This window comes from Lithobates pipiens, unplaced genomic scaffold, assembly GCF_037356315.1.
Source record: "Lithobates pipiens isolate NorthernLeopardFrog02 unplaced genomic scaffold, aLitPip1_a1.2 Scaffold_16, whole genome shotgun sequence".
Lineage (NCBI taxonomy): Eukaryota > Metazoa > Chordata > Amphibia > Anura > Ranidae > Lithobates > Lithobates pipiens.
The window spans coordinates 72926935-72943422 of NW_027507748.1; positions in this window are offsets into that span (position 1 = coordinate 72926935).

Genomic DNA, 16488 nt, shown 5'->3' on the forward strand with positions numbered 1-16488 from the left:
GAATGGCCCCGTAAAGAAACCCAAATGTATTTCAGAGTATAATTTGTTCATGGGAGGAGTCGACTTCAACGACCAAATGATGGAACCATATCTGGTCTCAAGACGGACATATCATTGGTACAAAAAAGTAGTAATTTATTTTTTTCAATTGGCCATTTACAATTCATATGTAATTTACAGCAACGCCACCCAAAACCCCAAACGTTTCTTTGGCTACCAGGAGGAAGTTTTCACAGCCCTTTTATTCCCAAACGGCCCACTAGAAAATATCCGATCAGACGTTGTTAGTCGACTCTCCGAGCGCCACTTTCCGGATAAAATTCCCCCCACACCAGCAGGCAAAAGACGCCAAAAAAGATGTAAGGTGTGTACCAAAGCAGGAGTCAGAAAAGACACATCTTATTATTGTGCACAATGTCCTTCCCAACCAGGCCTCTGTATAGGCGACTGTTTTCGGCGTTACCATACTTCAATAAATTTTTAGTGAAGTATGGTAAACATAATCCTCAGTTCCTGCCTTCATACACCTTCACACCCCTTATGCCACTGCCTGCTCTGTAACGGACCCTGGCTTGTTATTTGACCACTCTTATGCCTGCCGATTCTGTACATACCGCTGCCTGATCTGGAACTGACCCTGGACTGTTATTCGACCACGCTTCTGCCTAACGATTCTGTACATACCTCTGCCTCATCTGGAACTGACCCTGGACTGTTATTCGACCATGCTTCTGTCTAACGATTCTGTATATATCTCTGCCTGATCTGGAACTGACCTTGGACTGTTTGACCACGATATTTGCCTGCCTCTTGGACTGATCTTGTATTCTGCAACTGGACTAGTGGGATTCAACACGGGGTCTCACATATGTGAGGGGCTCCAGTATAGTTTTTCTGGAAGAAGAAAACAATTTTCTTTGTTTTCTTATTCCTAGATTAGGGTCTGGAGACTCGGAGGCTTCAAAGAGATTTGGGAGGGAGAAGCCTCTACCCCTATCCCCATTCTGTCCTGAACGAGGCTCTACTTTTGTCTGCTGCCTGTAGGACTTACTGCCATCATGCCGCACTGACCACACCACAAGGACCTGCCTACTACCAGGACCAATATTTTTGGCACTGCTGACATCTCTGCACTAACCCTGGACTGTAATATGGACAGTATCCCTGCCTGCTGCCTGAAAAACTGTGTTCGCTGTTGCTGACCAAGTCCCTGCCTGCTGCCTGGACCAGTGATATCCTCCTGTGGACAACTGCGCTTCTAAAACCACAGGTAATCTTTTCTTTACCCTTTGCTCAGCATAATGTATTTGGGGGTGTAATTCTTGGTATGTGCAGGCTATGTGTCCCTGGAACGCCGACGGTGTTTCTTGCATGTTGCGCCTCTGTATTTGGTCAGGCTGTGTAAAAGTCTCACACATGTGGTATCGTTATACTCAGGAGGAGTAGTAGAACGTATTTTGGGGTGTTATTTTTGCTATGTAAATGCTATGCGTTGGAAATATCTTATAAACGGACAACTTTGTGTAAAAAAAAATGCGTTTTCATTTTTTTCCACATTTTCCGAAAACTTCTGGAAAAAAATGAACCATTGAAAAGACTCATTATGCCTCATAGATTATACGTTGGGGTGTTAGCTTTCCAAAATGGGGTCATTTTCTGGACGTTTCCATTGCCCTGGTGTTCCAGGGCCTTCAAAACTGTAATAGGTGGTTGAGAAATGAAATGTGTAATTTATGCTCCTAGAATGCCTGAAGGTGCTACTTCAAAATTAGGCCTCTGTATGTGGTCAGGCTGTGTAAAAGTCTCACACATTTGGTATCGTTATACTCAGGAGGAGTAGTAGAACGTATTTTGGGGTGTTATTTTTGCTATGTAAATGCTATGCGTTGGAAATATCTTATAAACGGACAACTTTGTGTAAAAAAAAATGCGTTTTCATTTTTTTCCACATTTTCCGAAAACTTCTGGAAAAAAATGAACCATTGAAAAGACTCATTATGCCTCATAGATTATACGTTGGGGTGTTAGCTTTCCAAAATGGGGTCATTTTCTGGACGTTTCCATTGCCCTGGTGTTCCAGGGCCTTCAAAACTGTAATAGGTGATTGAGAAATGAAATGTGTAATTTATGCTCTTAGAATGCCTGAAGGTGCTACTTCAAAATTAGGCCTCTGAGACTTTTACACAGCCTGACCACATACAGAGGCCTAATTTTGAAGTAGCACCTTCAGGCATTCTAAGAGCATAAATTACACATTTCATTTCTCAATCACCTATTACAGTTTTGAAGGCCCTGGAACACCAGGGCAATGGAAACGTCCAGAAAATGACCCCATTTTGGAAAGCTAACACCCCAACGTATAATCTATGAGGCATAATGAGTCTTTTCAATGGTTCATTTTTTTCCAGAAGTTTTCGGAAAATGTGGAAAAAAATGAAAACGCATTTTTTTTTTACACAAAGTTGTCCGTTTATAAGATATTTCCAACGCATAGCATTTACATAGCAAAAATAACACCCCAAAATACGTTCTACTACTCCTCCTGAGTATAACGATACCACATGTGTGAGACTTTTACACAGCCTGACCACATACACACATGTGGTATCGTTATACTCAGGAGGAGTAGTAGAACGTATTTTGGGGTGTTATTTTTGCTATGTAAATGCTATGCGTTGGAAATATCTTATAAACGGACAACTTTGTGTAAAAAAAAATGCGTTTTCATTTTTTTCCACATTTTCCGAAAACTTCTGGAAAAAAATGAACCATTGAAAAGACTCATTATGCCTCATAGATTATACGTTGGGGTGTTAGCTTTCCAAAATGGGGTCATTTTCTGGACGTTTCCATTGCCCTGGTGTTCCAGGGCCTTCAAAACTGTAATAGGTGATTGAGAAATGAAATGTGTAATTTATGCTCTTAGAATGCCTGAAGGTGCTACTTCAAAATTAGGCCTCTGTATGTGGTCAGGCTGTGTAAAAGTCTCACACATTTGGTATCGTTATACTCAGGAGGAGTAGTAGAACGTATTTTGGGGTGTTATTTTTGCTATGTAAATGCTATGCGTTGGAAATATCTTATAAACGGACAACTTTGTGTAAAAAAAAATGCGTTTTCATTTTTTTCCACATTTTCCGAAAACTTCTGGAAAAAAATGAACCATTGAAAAGACTCATTATGCCTCATAGATTATACGTTGGGGTGTTAGCTTTCCAAAATGGGGTCATTTTCTGGACGTTTCCATTGCCCTGGTGTTCCAGGGCCTTCAAAACTGTAATAGGTGATTGAGAAATGAAATGTGTAATTTATGCTCTTAGAATGCCTGAAGGTGCTACTTCAAAATTAGGCCTCTGTATGTGGTCAGGCTGTGTAAAAGTCTCACACATTTGGTATCGTTATACTCAGGAGGAGTAGTAGAACGTATTTTGGGGTGTTATTTTTGCTATGTAAATGCTATGCGTTGGAAATATCTTATAAACGGACAACTTTGTGTAAAAAAAAATGCGTTTTCATTTTTTTCCACATTTTCCGAAAACTTCTGGAAAAAAATGAACCATTGAAAAGACTCATTATGCCTCATAGATTATACGTTGGGGTGTTAGCTTTCCAAAATGGGGTCATTTTCTGGACGTTTCCATTGCCCTGGTGTTCCAGGGCCTTCAAAACTGTAATAGGTGGTTGAGAAATGAAATGTGTAATTTATGCTCCTAGAATGCCTGAAGGTGCTACTTCAAAATTAGGCCTCTGTATGTGGTCAGGCTGTGTAAAAGTCTCACACATGTGGTATCGTTATACTCAGGAGGAGTAGAAGAATGTATTTTGGGGTGTTATTTGTGGTATGCACATTCCGTGTGGGAGAAATAAGCTATTACAATGAAAATTTTGTGAAAAAAAAAAAAAAATCGTCATTTTGCAAAGAATTATGGGAAAAAATGACAACTTAAAATAACTAACCATGCCTCTTACTAAATACATTGGAATGTCTACTTTCCAAAAAGGGGTCATTTGGGGGGCATTTGTACTTTCCTGGCTTGTTAGGGTCTCAAGAATGGAGATAGGCCTTAGTACATCAGATGTGATCTTTTTTTGCAAATCTTTATGATTTGCACCATAGCTTGTAGACTCTATAAATTTCACACAGATCATATAATATGCAAAAATTTGGGTTATTTTTACCAAAGATGTGTAGTAGTATAAATTGTGGCCAAAATTTATGAAGAAAAATTGCTAATTTGCTAAATTTTGTCACAGAAACGAAGAAAAATTCATTTTTTTTCAAAATTTGCGGTCTTTTTTCATTTATAGCGCAGAAAATAAAAAACCGAGAGGTGATCAAATACCACCAAAAGAAAGCTCTATTGGTATGAAGAAAAGGACAAAAAAATCATTTGGTTACAGTGTTGCATGACTGAGTAATTGTCATTCAAAATGTGAGAGCACTGAAAGCTGAAAATTGGTCTGGGACTGAGGGGGGTTTAAGTGCCCAGTAAGCAAGTGGTTAAAATTGAGGGGAAGATGGATGCAGCCAAATACAGGACCATTCTGGATGAAAACCTGTTGGAGTCTGCAAAAGACCTGAAACTGGGACGGAGATTTATCTTCCAACAAGACAATGATCCCAAACATACAGCAAAATCTACAAAGGAATGGTTGACAAATAAATGTATCCAGGTGTTAGAATGGCCAAGTCAAAGTCCAGACCTGAATCCAATCGAGAATCTGTGGAAAGCTGAAAACTGCTGTTCACAAACGCTCTCCATCCAACCTCACTGAGCTTGAGCTGTTTTGCAAGGAAGAATGGGCAAGAATTTCAGTCTCTCGATGTGCAAAACTGATAGAGACATACCCCAAGCGACTTGCAGCTGTAATCGCAGCAAAAGGTGACTCTACAAAGTATTAACGCAAGGGGGCCGAATAATTTTGCACGTACCATTTTTCATTTTTTTATTAGTTAAAAAAGTTTCAAAAATCCAATAGATTTCGTTCCACTTCACAATTGTGTCCCACTTGTTGGTGATTCTTCACAAAAAAAAAAATGTATATCTTTATGTTTGAAGCCTGAAATGTGGCAAAAGGTTGAAAAGTTCAAGGGGGCCGAATACTTTCGCAAGGCACTGTAGTTAGATGCCGGTGCCGAACACGGCGGAGGACCAACACATAAATTGGAATATGGGGGTGCACTAGGTAACCCGCTGTGTTCTGTACCGGGGCCCGTGGTCTCCCTCTCCCCATTGGAGAGGTGGTTGTTCAATTTCTGTATCATTCTGGTATGAGTGAGCGTTGAAACCCTCTTTAGCACCATTTGTGGTGGGTTCATACCGGTATGTTATGTATATGTGTATGCATGCATGATTGTACCCCAACAATTTTACATCTAATTGTCTCTACCATATTCTAATTGAAGTCTGTTATTCTAACTAGAAATACAGAAGCTCCTGAAGAAGCGACATCTATAGTTGTGAAACATGTAGAGCATTTTATAATCCTTCAAGGATCTTTTGAACACCCAAGCGCAAATACAATATCTCAGTATAGCCCCACAGGAAGTATATAATGGGTATATATGGGCTAACCAATGGGTCCTTTCTCAATGTATATTTGTTTGTGTGTTACTAAATGTGTACTGTATACATACGTAATTTATATGAACTATTCAAATTTTGTTATATTTTTCTATACGTGCCATCAAAGTCCATTTTTCTACTACTTTATTTTCAGCATTTTCAGAAGGTCATAAATAGAGGCTTTTCCTACAGCTGGTCAAACCCCTTACAGTCTTAATTAGATTCAACAAAACTACATGTGTATCTAATTAGGTGGGCCATTATATTACAAATTTGCTGTTAGATTTTTAGGACTGTGCAATCAGATTGTAAGATGTAAGTTCAGCTTCAAAATTAACCTGTCACAAAATTGGACAGTTTACATTGAGCAATTGATGATAAATGCATAAATAGGAGATTACTTCTGTAGCATTACCCCAAGCAACAAGCATTTTTCACTTGCATCCAGACACAAGAAGTCAGTCTCGGGACTTGTTTTTGTTGTTTTTATTAGGGATAATAACTTGGATGTGGTTATGGGATGCAGGGCTGGTGCAAGTATTTTTGTCTACACAGGCGAAGGTGCATTTTGGTGCCCGTCGTGCCACTCCCCTCCCCTTTCCTCTACAATGCAACCCCCCTTTCCCAACGTCTACAGCCTTGCTGGTACCGCCGTCATGTTGCACTCATAATGTGATGCTATGCCACAAGTAAGAGTCTCAAACACATATAAACCCCAGCACAATCATTAAAAAAAAAGAATGAAAAGCTTCCATTGCATATGGTTTTGCACTCACTGAAAATATACAAAAAGCTAACACTTTTTCTAAGTATACCTTAAAGAAGAATTGCTTCCTCAGTTTAGGGTGATATTTATTCTTTTACATATTTTTAGTAAAAAAAAAAAATCTCAATAAATGTATATTCATTGGTTTGCGCAAAAGTTATATCCTCTACAAAATAGGTGATAGATTTAGGGCATTTTTATTATAATTTTTTTTTTATTAGTAATGGCGGTGATCTGCAATTTCTATCAGGACTACCACATTGAGGTGGACGGATCGGACACTTTTGACACTATTTTGGGACCAGTGACATTTATACAGCGATCAGAGCTAAAAATAGCCATTGATTACTGTATAAATGTCACTGGCAGGGAAGGGGTTAAACACTAGGGGGCGATCAAGGGGTTAAGCGTGTTCCCTCAGCGTGTTCTAACTGTAGGGGGGAGGGGTGGGCTACCACCGACAAGACAGAGATCAATGTTCCCAATGACTGGGAACAGTAGATCTCTGTCATGTTACTAGGCAGAACGGTGAAATGCCTTGTTTACATAGGCAGTTCCCTGTTCTGCCTCTCCTCACTGTGATTGTGAACCACCGGCGGACATGGGGTCCGTGGGACCCACGGGCACACTCCAGCGGCGCTTAGCGGGCGTGTCAGCACTCAATGCTCTACATGTTTTGTGATGTAAGCACTTTTTTACGTGCTTCAGGTAAATAAGAATTAAATCACATGCCTCGGGTAATCCTGCAATAGTAAGGAGGTGTTTACAAGAGGATCTAAGATCCAACACAGAGGTCAGCAGATGCACTGAAGTAAATAGTGGATGGTGGCAGAGACTGGGGAAATGAGAAGAGGGGGAAAGGGTAAGGGGAGAGGCTGGAGGTTAGGGTTGCCACCTCATCCCTTTAATCCAGGACACATATTAATTACACAGGTTCTGGAGTGGCAAACCTAGGGGAGGTACAGAGGTGTATACTAGAAGAGGGTAGCCAGTATCATATAGGGTCCATCAGGAGACTCAGGTGTTTCTAAAAATTGATTTTACCCCAATGGTTCTCATAAAACTGCCGCTCATTCCAATGTGTAATAGTTGTTTGTTGTCTGTTGTCTGCAGTCCCACGCTGCCTGGGACATCAACCTACACCAGGCCCATCTTTGATAATGTTGCTTATATGTACTTAAGATATATGCTGAATTATAGTATGGCCCCAAGGTGGTTGTAGTGATGTGTATGGGGTAGCTTCTTTAGCATCTAAACACCTGGGTCTCCTTGTAGACCCCATATGATACTGACTACCCTCTTCTAATATACACTTCTATACCCCTCCCCCCTCTCGTTCCCCCAGTCTCTCTGCCACCATCCACTATTTACTTCAGTACATCTGCTAACCACTGTGCTGGATCTTAGATCCTCTGGTCCACACCTCTTTACTATTGCAGGATTACCCGAGGCATACGATTACTTCTTATAGTACATACCTGAATCTCCTGAAGAAGCGCTTACAGCGCAAAACATGCATTGAGCGTTGAGCTTTCCTACCTGTGACATCAGCCTACACCAGGCCCCCCTCTGATACTGTTGCTTATATGTACTTACGGTAAGTTATATGCTGAATTATAGTATGGTCCCAAGGTGGTTGTGGTGATGCGTATGGGGTAGCTTCTTTAGCATCTAATGCTAGGAATTTTAAACTTTTGTTCATTTTTAACCTAATTTTGTGTCAATAAACCACTATATATATTTAGACAATTGTGTCAATGTGGTGCCTATAAAGTCCATTTAGAATTTTTCAGTTCTGGAGTTTCCAGAAAAGAGCATTTCAAAAAGTAAGCAAAAATTCTGAAATCCTTTTTATAAAAATATAAACTCAGTATTATCCCAGTTTGGCTCCAAAATTGGAAATACATCTTATCAGAACATGGTCATCTTATCAGAACATGTTAGGCTGTGCTCACATTAGATTCTCTCCCTTGTGTTTACTTGAAAGCCTCTTGGTGAACCCCCTGCTTTGCTTGGTCTACGGATGAACTGAAATGACAAAGCACACAGCCAGCTAAATCAATGAAAAAAGGGAATTTCAACTAAAATCAAACATCCACAATCCATTTAGTTCTTATGGTAACGTAGACAAAATTCTTTGCCCTAGTTTTTATAAATCAGTATTATGTGTTAACTATTCCCAAAGCCAAAAGTGTCTTTCAGATAGAGAACTATTAATACATTTTACAAATAGTGACTAGATAAAAAAAGTCTCTTATTTCCCAGTTAGATGGTAGCTGTTAATAAATGATAATATTGTGGTCCCTTGCCTCCCTTTGTTGCACTGGGGCCTACAAGAGTTTGGTTTTTGCTATGTATAGATGCTTCTTGCAGGGCCTAAGGTGGATTGAATTAAGATTGAGTGGCAGAGGGACCCTTGGGAAGAAAAACTTGTGGCAAGGCCGAACCTCAACCAAGTCTGGCACAATGTGTCCACATACATCTAAAAAGGGATGTAATTACTATAATGGCACTTGTAGGCCAGTTCTTAGGACATACCACCCACCTGAGCATAAAGTATGTATAAAACGGGCACACCCCTCCCATGCACCTTTTATTTGTATCATGAAGAAATAATAGTCAAAAAGGATTAATTAAAGCAGAATTTTAGCCAAAAACACCAATGAAAGCGAATAACCCAAGAAAATTTTGAATAAAAAAAATTGCTTTTGCTACAATAATCATTTCCAATCTGGAAATGCCCTCTGTAGTACTTCTTTTTTCACCACCAGATGTCCTCAGTCTTCCAGTTTGAATGACTGTCAAGGATCCTCCTCTAGCCTGCGACTGGGCAGTGAAAAGAAAAGCAGCACAATGATGAGCCCAACTCTCTGTCACTCTGCTCTCTCCTGCAATCAGGATGTTCCTTGTCAGCAAATGGGTCCTCCTTTTAAATCTTCCTCTTACAGTCCAGCCTTGTTTTCAGGGACTGCTACAGGCGGATATCAAGTCAAATTCAGGTACTTACCCTACTTGCATTTAAATCATATGTTTAATGATGTATTCATTATTGTAGTGCTGCATTAGTTTGTCCTTCATACCTGGAGTATAAATAAGTAATAAATTGCTTATTTTTAATCACTCTTTTTTTCTTTATACTGGCTTATAAAGCCCATTTCTGGACAAAATTTCGTTTTTCTCACGCAGTGAGTTACCTGCTCGTTTTGTATAGGGGTGAACACAGGGCCTATACTTACCCGAACCTTTGCTCCTCCAGAAAACTGCGCTCCCCCCACATCCAATGGTGGACTGTTCCTGACGTCATGTCCAGAGCCGGTATATGGCCGTGATGACATCAGGAACAGTCCACCGCACAAGACTGCTGGGCCATGGGGGTAGGGGGACGGGGCAGGCGCCAAAGAGACTGGTATTGCACTGGGAGGATTGGAGGATCAGGTGAGTTTTGCTCTCTGAACCCCTAGATTAGTGGTTGGTGAGCCGTTGATCATCCAGGCATCTTTGCAGGTCTGAATTATTGGGCAGTTGATTGGCTCGGTCCAGACATTCAGGAGTAACCTGGTTAGTTACATTAGCGGTTATTCTGATCATCGTTCTCCAATATATACTCCATGCGGTTTTATCAGTTTAGGTAGATGGCTGTGTATTTTCACATAATGGAATTTGCTACCACTGTGCTGCTAATAGCTGAACACAGGGGAGGCTTAATGAGTACACACACAGAACTAGGTAATAGCTGCTCTGCTGTTGCTGTGCTTTCCGTACAGAAAACAATCTGTTTAATTGTAGAGCCGGTCATTCCGAAATGGTCTGGGATGTATTCAGAATTATTATTTTTTTTGCACCAAAAATGTTCTTCTTGTAAAGTAGAACATTAATGTATAGAAAAACAATAAATATAACAAGATATAAAATAAACTTCTATGCAAATAACATATAGTGCAAATAGGAAATAAATAAATAAATAATCTGTGCAAATGAATCCCAGGTAGCTCAAAAAAACTATAACACACAACTGTGTAGTGTAATGATATAGTCCGCTGTGTCAATAATAGACAAATAAATAGCTGAACGTGTCATCAAAGAGAATCTTCAATAGGGGATCTTCATAAACACCACTTAATGCTCTCTGGACTCTTACCTCAATATGAAGTATATACAGCGTTAGCAATCTGCTTAGCTGGGGGACATCTATGGATTTCCTGACCTTTGAAGCCAGTAATAGCCAAGTGGTGTTTTTCCAAATAGTGTATTCCAAATGATGGGTTCCGCATTCACAGCATAATCATTCACGGAAAACATGCATATAAGGGGATAAAAGAAAAATCTCCCATAGTGCAAACCGTTTAGATAATGGGTTTATTAAATAGCCAAATGGGCACTTACAAAGAAAAAACAAAAAAACTGCATAAATGTACAATGCACAGCGCTGCAGACCCCCTTACGTCACTTTGTTTGTTTGGTATCTGGCCACTCCCTGTGCATTACCTCACATCACGTGACTTCATCAGGGGACTGAAGTTACGTGATGTGACGTAATGCATAGGGAGTGGCCGGATACCGAACAAACCGGAAGTGACGTAAGAGGCGTCTGCAACGCCTTGCATTGTACATTTATGCATTTTTCTTATTTTTTCTTTGTAAGTGTCCATTTGGCTATTTAATAAACAATTTGGAAAAACACCACTGGCTATTACTGGCTTCAAAGGTCGGGGGAGGGGGGGGGGGGTCTGATCAGCCAACTTAGGTGATCAAGGTCATCTGCTGATCTGAGAACTGTAGTGGGGACTTTTAATGGCAACTAATCACAGGTAGTGCTACTAACTGTATCTCCGACTTACTTTGTGGTGTCTGGTAACAGCGTTTCTGGGGGAATTCAGGGATCTCCTGTGAGCTATCATTTATCATAAACCCCGATTGGAGTGTATTTCTATAGATATATTTCCTTTTGTTTTTTCTTTTTCAGTTTTTGCAGTCTGAACATTTGGCCTTCCCCTCTCTTCCCCCATCCCCCCCCCCCCCCTGTTGTTGGGTGCCTTTAAAGGATTTCTTCCATTGGTCCCTTTATGTGGTGACTGGCATTTTAATTTAGTTGACTAAAACATTTTAGTCAACTAAAATGACTAAATGAATACTATTTTAGTCTACTAAAATACAACTAAAACAAAAACAATTGAGATGACTAAAATAGGACTAAAACTAAAAGCCATTTTAGTCAAAAGACTAAAATGAGACTAAAACTAAAATTCCATTTTAGTCAAAAGACTAAGACTACAACTAAATTGCAATTACTGAAAGGTACTGGAGATTTTAGTCGACTAAAACGTAGGACATTTTAGTCAACTAAAATGTACTGGAGATTTAGTCGACTAAATACGACTAAAACTAAAACAATTGCAGAAGACGAAAATGGGACTAAAACTAAAATGCCATTTTAGTCCTAAGCCCTTGTACACACGGTTGGACATTCCGACAACAAAATCCATCGGAATTTGTCAGACGGATTTTATCTGAAGCTGGTGTTGCATACACACGGTCAGACAAAGTTGTCGGAAAATCTGATAGTTTGTAACGTGACTTTTTTAGTTACAACAGGACTACGTTGAGGCTAGTAGCCAATAGCTTTGGTCTAGGAATTTGATCTGAGCATGCATGGCACTTTGTCCGATCGGAATTCTCCACAAACGATCAGACAAAGTCCGATCGGATCATGTTGTCTAAAAAATGTTATATCCAGCTCTCAAACTTTGTTGGTCGGACATTCCAACGGAAAAAGTCAGATGAAGCCCACACACGGTCGGATTATCCGACAACACGGTCCGATCAGACATTTTCCATCGGAATGTCCGACCGTGTGTACAAGGGCTAAGACTAAAATTAACACTGGTGATAGGCTATTTTTTCGATCTTGATAACCATCGAGGTTGAGGGAATTCTCTCTCCAATAATATAGCGGCTATGTAAGTTTTGATATTCTATCATTGTTAAAATGTTCATATGGTATTTATTTTTGGATTCTAAATTGCAGTTGTACTCTATAGTTTCAGAAGTGATATTAGTCCCTGAAGAATATTTGAATCCATACACATTTCGAAACAAGTTGGACATTCCAACTACTCACCATCATTTGGAATTTGTATGGATGGTTTAATCATGTGTAGTGGGGTGCTACCACTTTTTAGATGATCACTATGCAATATTATGATACATGTACGTGTTTTCTCTGTCGAATTACCCTTATCTGGGACTCTTTTATCATGTTGATGTTTTTGTAATAATAAAACTTTTTTGAATATATACAGCCTTTGTATTTCAAAAGTGCCTTAAAAATCCCATCTCTGAGGTACTTTTTCACAGCAGTGACACCTATGCTGAAATCAGGAGATAGAGTCTCCTCCAGCCCCTCCCACTTCACATTCCTCACCAATCAGCTGACCTCTAGTCTCTGCCCCCCAGCCATGCCGTGAACTGAATGGGCGGCTGCAAAGAGGCTAAGTTGGCGACCGTGGGCTCCAGGAACAGCCCAGCTGGACGGCCATGAAAAGGCTGGGAGAGCAGTGTGGGCTTCAGGAACAGCCCAGGATTCGGTGACCCCTGGGAAATTGTCATTCAACTCCCAGGTTGAGAACCACTGCGCTAGCGGTTGAGGGACAATAAAACCCTGCAAAGACACATTTTTACTTCCCCCCAACTGAGAATGCTGCATTTGACTGGTTGCATGGATAGAGGAGGCCTGCCGGTGCCAGGAATGGAATAAGCATCCCTACACCCCTAGACTTAAGTCAGTGGCCCAAACCAAGCATGCAGCCACCAATGTAAAAACTTCTGATCTACGTGGCCAGCCCACCTGGCTTTCTCTTTAGCAGTACCTCTGCTTGTTGCACTGGTCCTCAGACCATAGGTTCTTCGGTGCTGATGGTACACTCTAATGCCACGTACACACAACCGGACTTTGCATCAGAATAAACTCTGTTAGGGCCAGTTCACACCAGACGCAGTTCCGTTCAGTTCCGTGTGCTTTTTTTCTGCAGTAAAAATGCATGCACAGTGTTTTCCATGTATTCTAATGGCTCTAGTTCACACCATGCAGTCAGTTTCTGGTCAGTTTCTGGTGCAGAAACTGACCGTAACTGACTGTTTTGGTGCAGAAAAAACAGAACTGCACGGAACTGCATGGAACTGCATCTGGTATGAACTGGCCCTTAGTCTTTCCGGAGTTCTTACGGAGTTCCGCTGAAATGGACTTGCCTACACACCATCATCCATTCGTTTATAACGTGATGCCGTACGATGAGACTAGAAAAGGAAGTTCAATAGCCAGTAGCTAATAGCTGCCCTTGCATCGTTTTTGGTCTGTCGGAATAGCATACAGATGAACGGTTTTCCCGATGGGAATTGATTCCGTCGGAAAATTTAAAACATGTTCTATTTTTTGGTCCGTCAGAATTTTTGAAAAAAAAAGTGAAGCCCACACACGATTGGAATATCCGATGAAATTATTCTGTCTGAACTTTTCTCCAATCCACATCTATGCTCTGCAGTCTTGCAAGGAGCCGATGTGCACACCTTGTGTCCCCCCAAACTACCAATTTTACAGCGACAGCATCTCCTACTGTCACAGAGTTAAAAAAGTGCAGAAAATTTGTGAAAAACACTTGCGTGCGAGTCATTCATCCTAGCACCGTGCTGGAAATGAAAAACCGGGCTGCACATGTGTACATTTTGCAGACGGTTGTGAGCAGGCAGGTCGGTTTATTTTATTGCAGACATAGCCTGTCTCCTCTGCAATAAAGAGCCGGCCTACTCATAGGATTTTAGGCATTAGTTCTACTTTAAAGCCAAGGGCTATCGCCCTCTTTGCCCAGGAATATCTCTGAATGGAGACAGCAAATATTTCCCATTTTGTTTTACAACAGATCAAGCAAGTAAACTTTACCCTGACACTTTTCTGCTGTTAAAAAAAGTAACGCAATAACCACAAATGGACTGTTTTTATGACGGTTTTATTTCCCAAAGAAATAAATAAGTCAAACCCCATGTGCTTTATGACAGATCCCCTTTAGCAAGCAATTTGTTCCCAGTAAAGGACTTTTCTAGGTTTCCAGCAGAGAGTGAGCCCGTGCTAATTTTCAAATGCGGACAATAAGTTCTATTCAGCTCTACACTGACATAACAATGGAACAAATTTCATTTGTAATTCTGTTTTTTTTTTTTTTTTTACAATAAAGCGATTTGTGAGGCAAGGCGGTGATACATGCCGTTACCTTATGTGACTGCTCGGATTTGTATGATTTAGTACACGAAGCCGAATACCTGAACACTCCAGCGCTCTGCATAAACAAGTAAATCTAATTACCTTGCTGGCTGTGACAAGTCTAACAATGAGAAACAATGCTGGGAAGAGAATTCTTCCATTGTACAATAAAAGGATGCCTGCATTCTGGGTTATACATCATAAGCAATATCCAGGGAGGATTTCTCCTCATTACAGGGCAGCTTTCTCCACTTTATTAAAGGATTAGTCATCAGGATTAGTATTACCTGGCACAGCCAAGGCGCCCATCTGCTGCTGTTGGGTCCCGAGGTTTGACACCTGGAAACTGTGCCTGTTGGGGGGGCCATACGTCATTGTGCGTAATGCTAAGGTAGGGATGTTCCACCCAGAGCATCACTACCAGGCAGGACCAGATTTAACCCATAAGGGCCTGAGGAAGCTCGGATTCAGGATTTAAAGATGTTTCAAGATTTACAAAAAAATTGGAATGAAATATTCACTTTCAGCTCCGGAAGATTTACCCCCCTTCATAACCAAGCTGCGTTACTTTACTTTAACTGACAATTGCGCAGTCGTGCGACGCTGTACCCAAATACAATGTATGTTTTTTTTCCCCCCACAAATAGAGCTTTCTTTTGGTGGTATTTGATAACCTCTGCAGTTTTTATTTTTTGCAATACAAACAAAAAAATACTGACAATTAAAAAAAAAAATAAAAAAAAAAATGTGTATATATATATATATATATATATATATATATATATATATATATATATATATATATATATATATATATATATATATATATATATATATATATATATATTATTATTTTTTTTTTTTACTTCCTGCTATAAAACACATCCAATAAATAAAATGTAAAAAAAAAATTTCTTCATAAATGTAGGCATATTTTTGGTTCAACAAAAATGCCAATAAGCGTATATTGATAGATTTGTGCAAATGTTATAGTCTACAAATTATGGGATATTTTTATTTATTTTTATTTTTTTACTAGTAATGGCAGCGATCAGTGACTTATAGTGGGACTGCGACATTGCGGTGGACAAATCTGACACCTAACTGGCACTTTTTGGGAACCAGTGACACATACAGTGATCAGTGCTAAAAATATGCACTGTCACTGTACTAATGACACTGACTAGGAAGGGGTTAACATCAGGGGCGATCAAAGGGTTAATTGTGTGCCTAACCTGTGCTTGGTTACAGTGTGGGAGGTACTTGTACTATGGGAAAGCAGAGATCCGTGTTCCTGTTTGCAGAAACACAGGATTAATACCTTCCCTACTGACAATCTGCCTTGTTTACATAGGCAAGACCGCCTTTCTGCTTGAGACCCTAACGATTGGCTCCTGATGTGTCCAATCACAGCGAGGGAGGGGGTCGCTGGGGGGGGAGGTTTTGCTGGTGGCGTATGTGTGTGCCCCAGACCTGGAAGTGCAGGATCTCGTACTAGGTATGTGATCCTGAGCAGGAGAGATGCCTTGGCGCCGTCTATATTCACTATACAGTCGCCAAACGGAGATATTTCTCAATAGCCACAAAGGATATAAATCCTCTTTGTGTCCACCAAATGCCTTTGTAAAACCAGGTATTACCTTGTAAAAATAGCAGTGACATCATCACCATGCTGTAAACAGCCTATGCAGAAGGCAGAGCTGTGGGAGGGACCCAGCAGGCTCCACCTACTACAGACTGCCTGCAGAAAACTACAAGAGGGGGTGGTGACAAGACAAGTTACTCTGCAGAAGGAGAGAGAGCTGCAGTGACAGGTCTTTATTACAGGAAGCGTCTGACCAGGAATGAAGATTTACATTGGTATACTGCACAGGTCCCCCCCCCCCCCTCCCAGTGCAGATCCC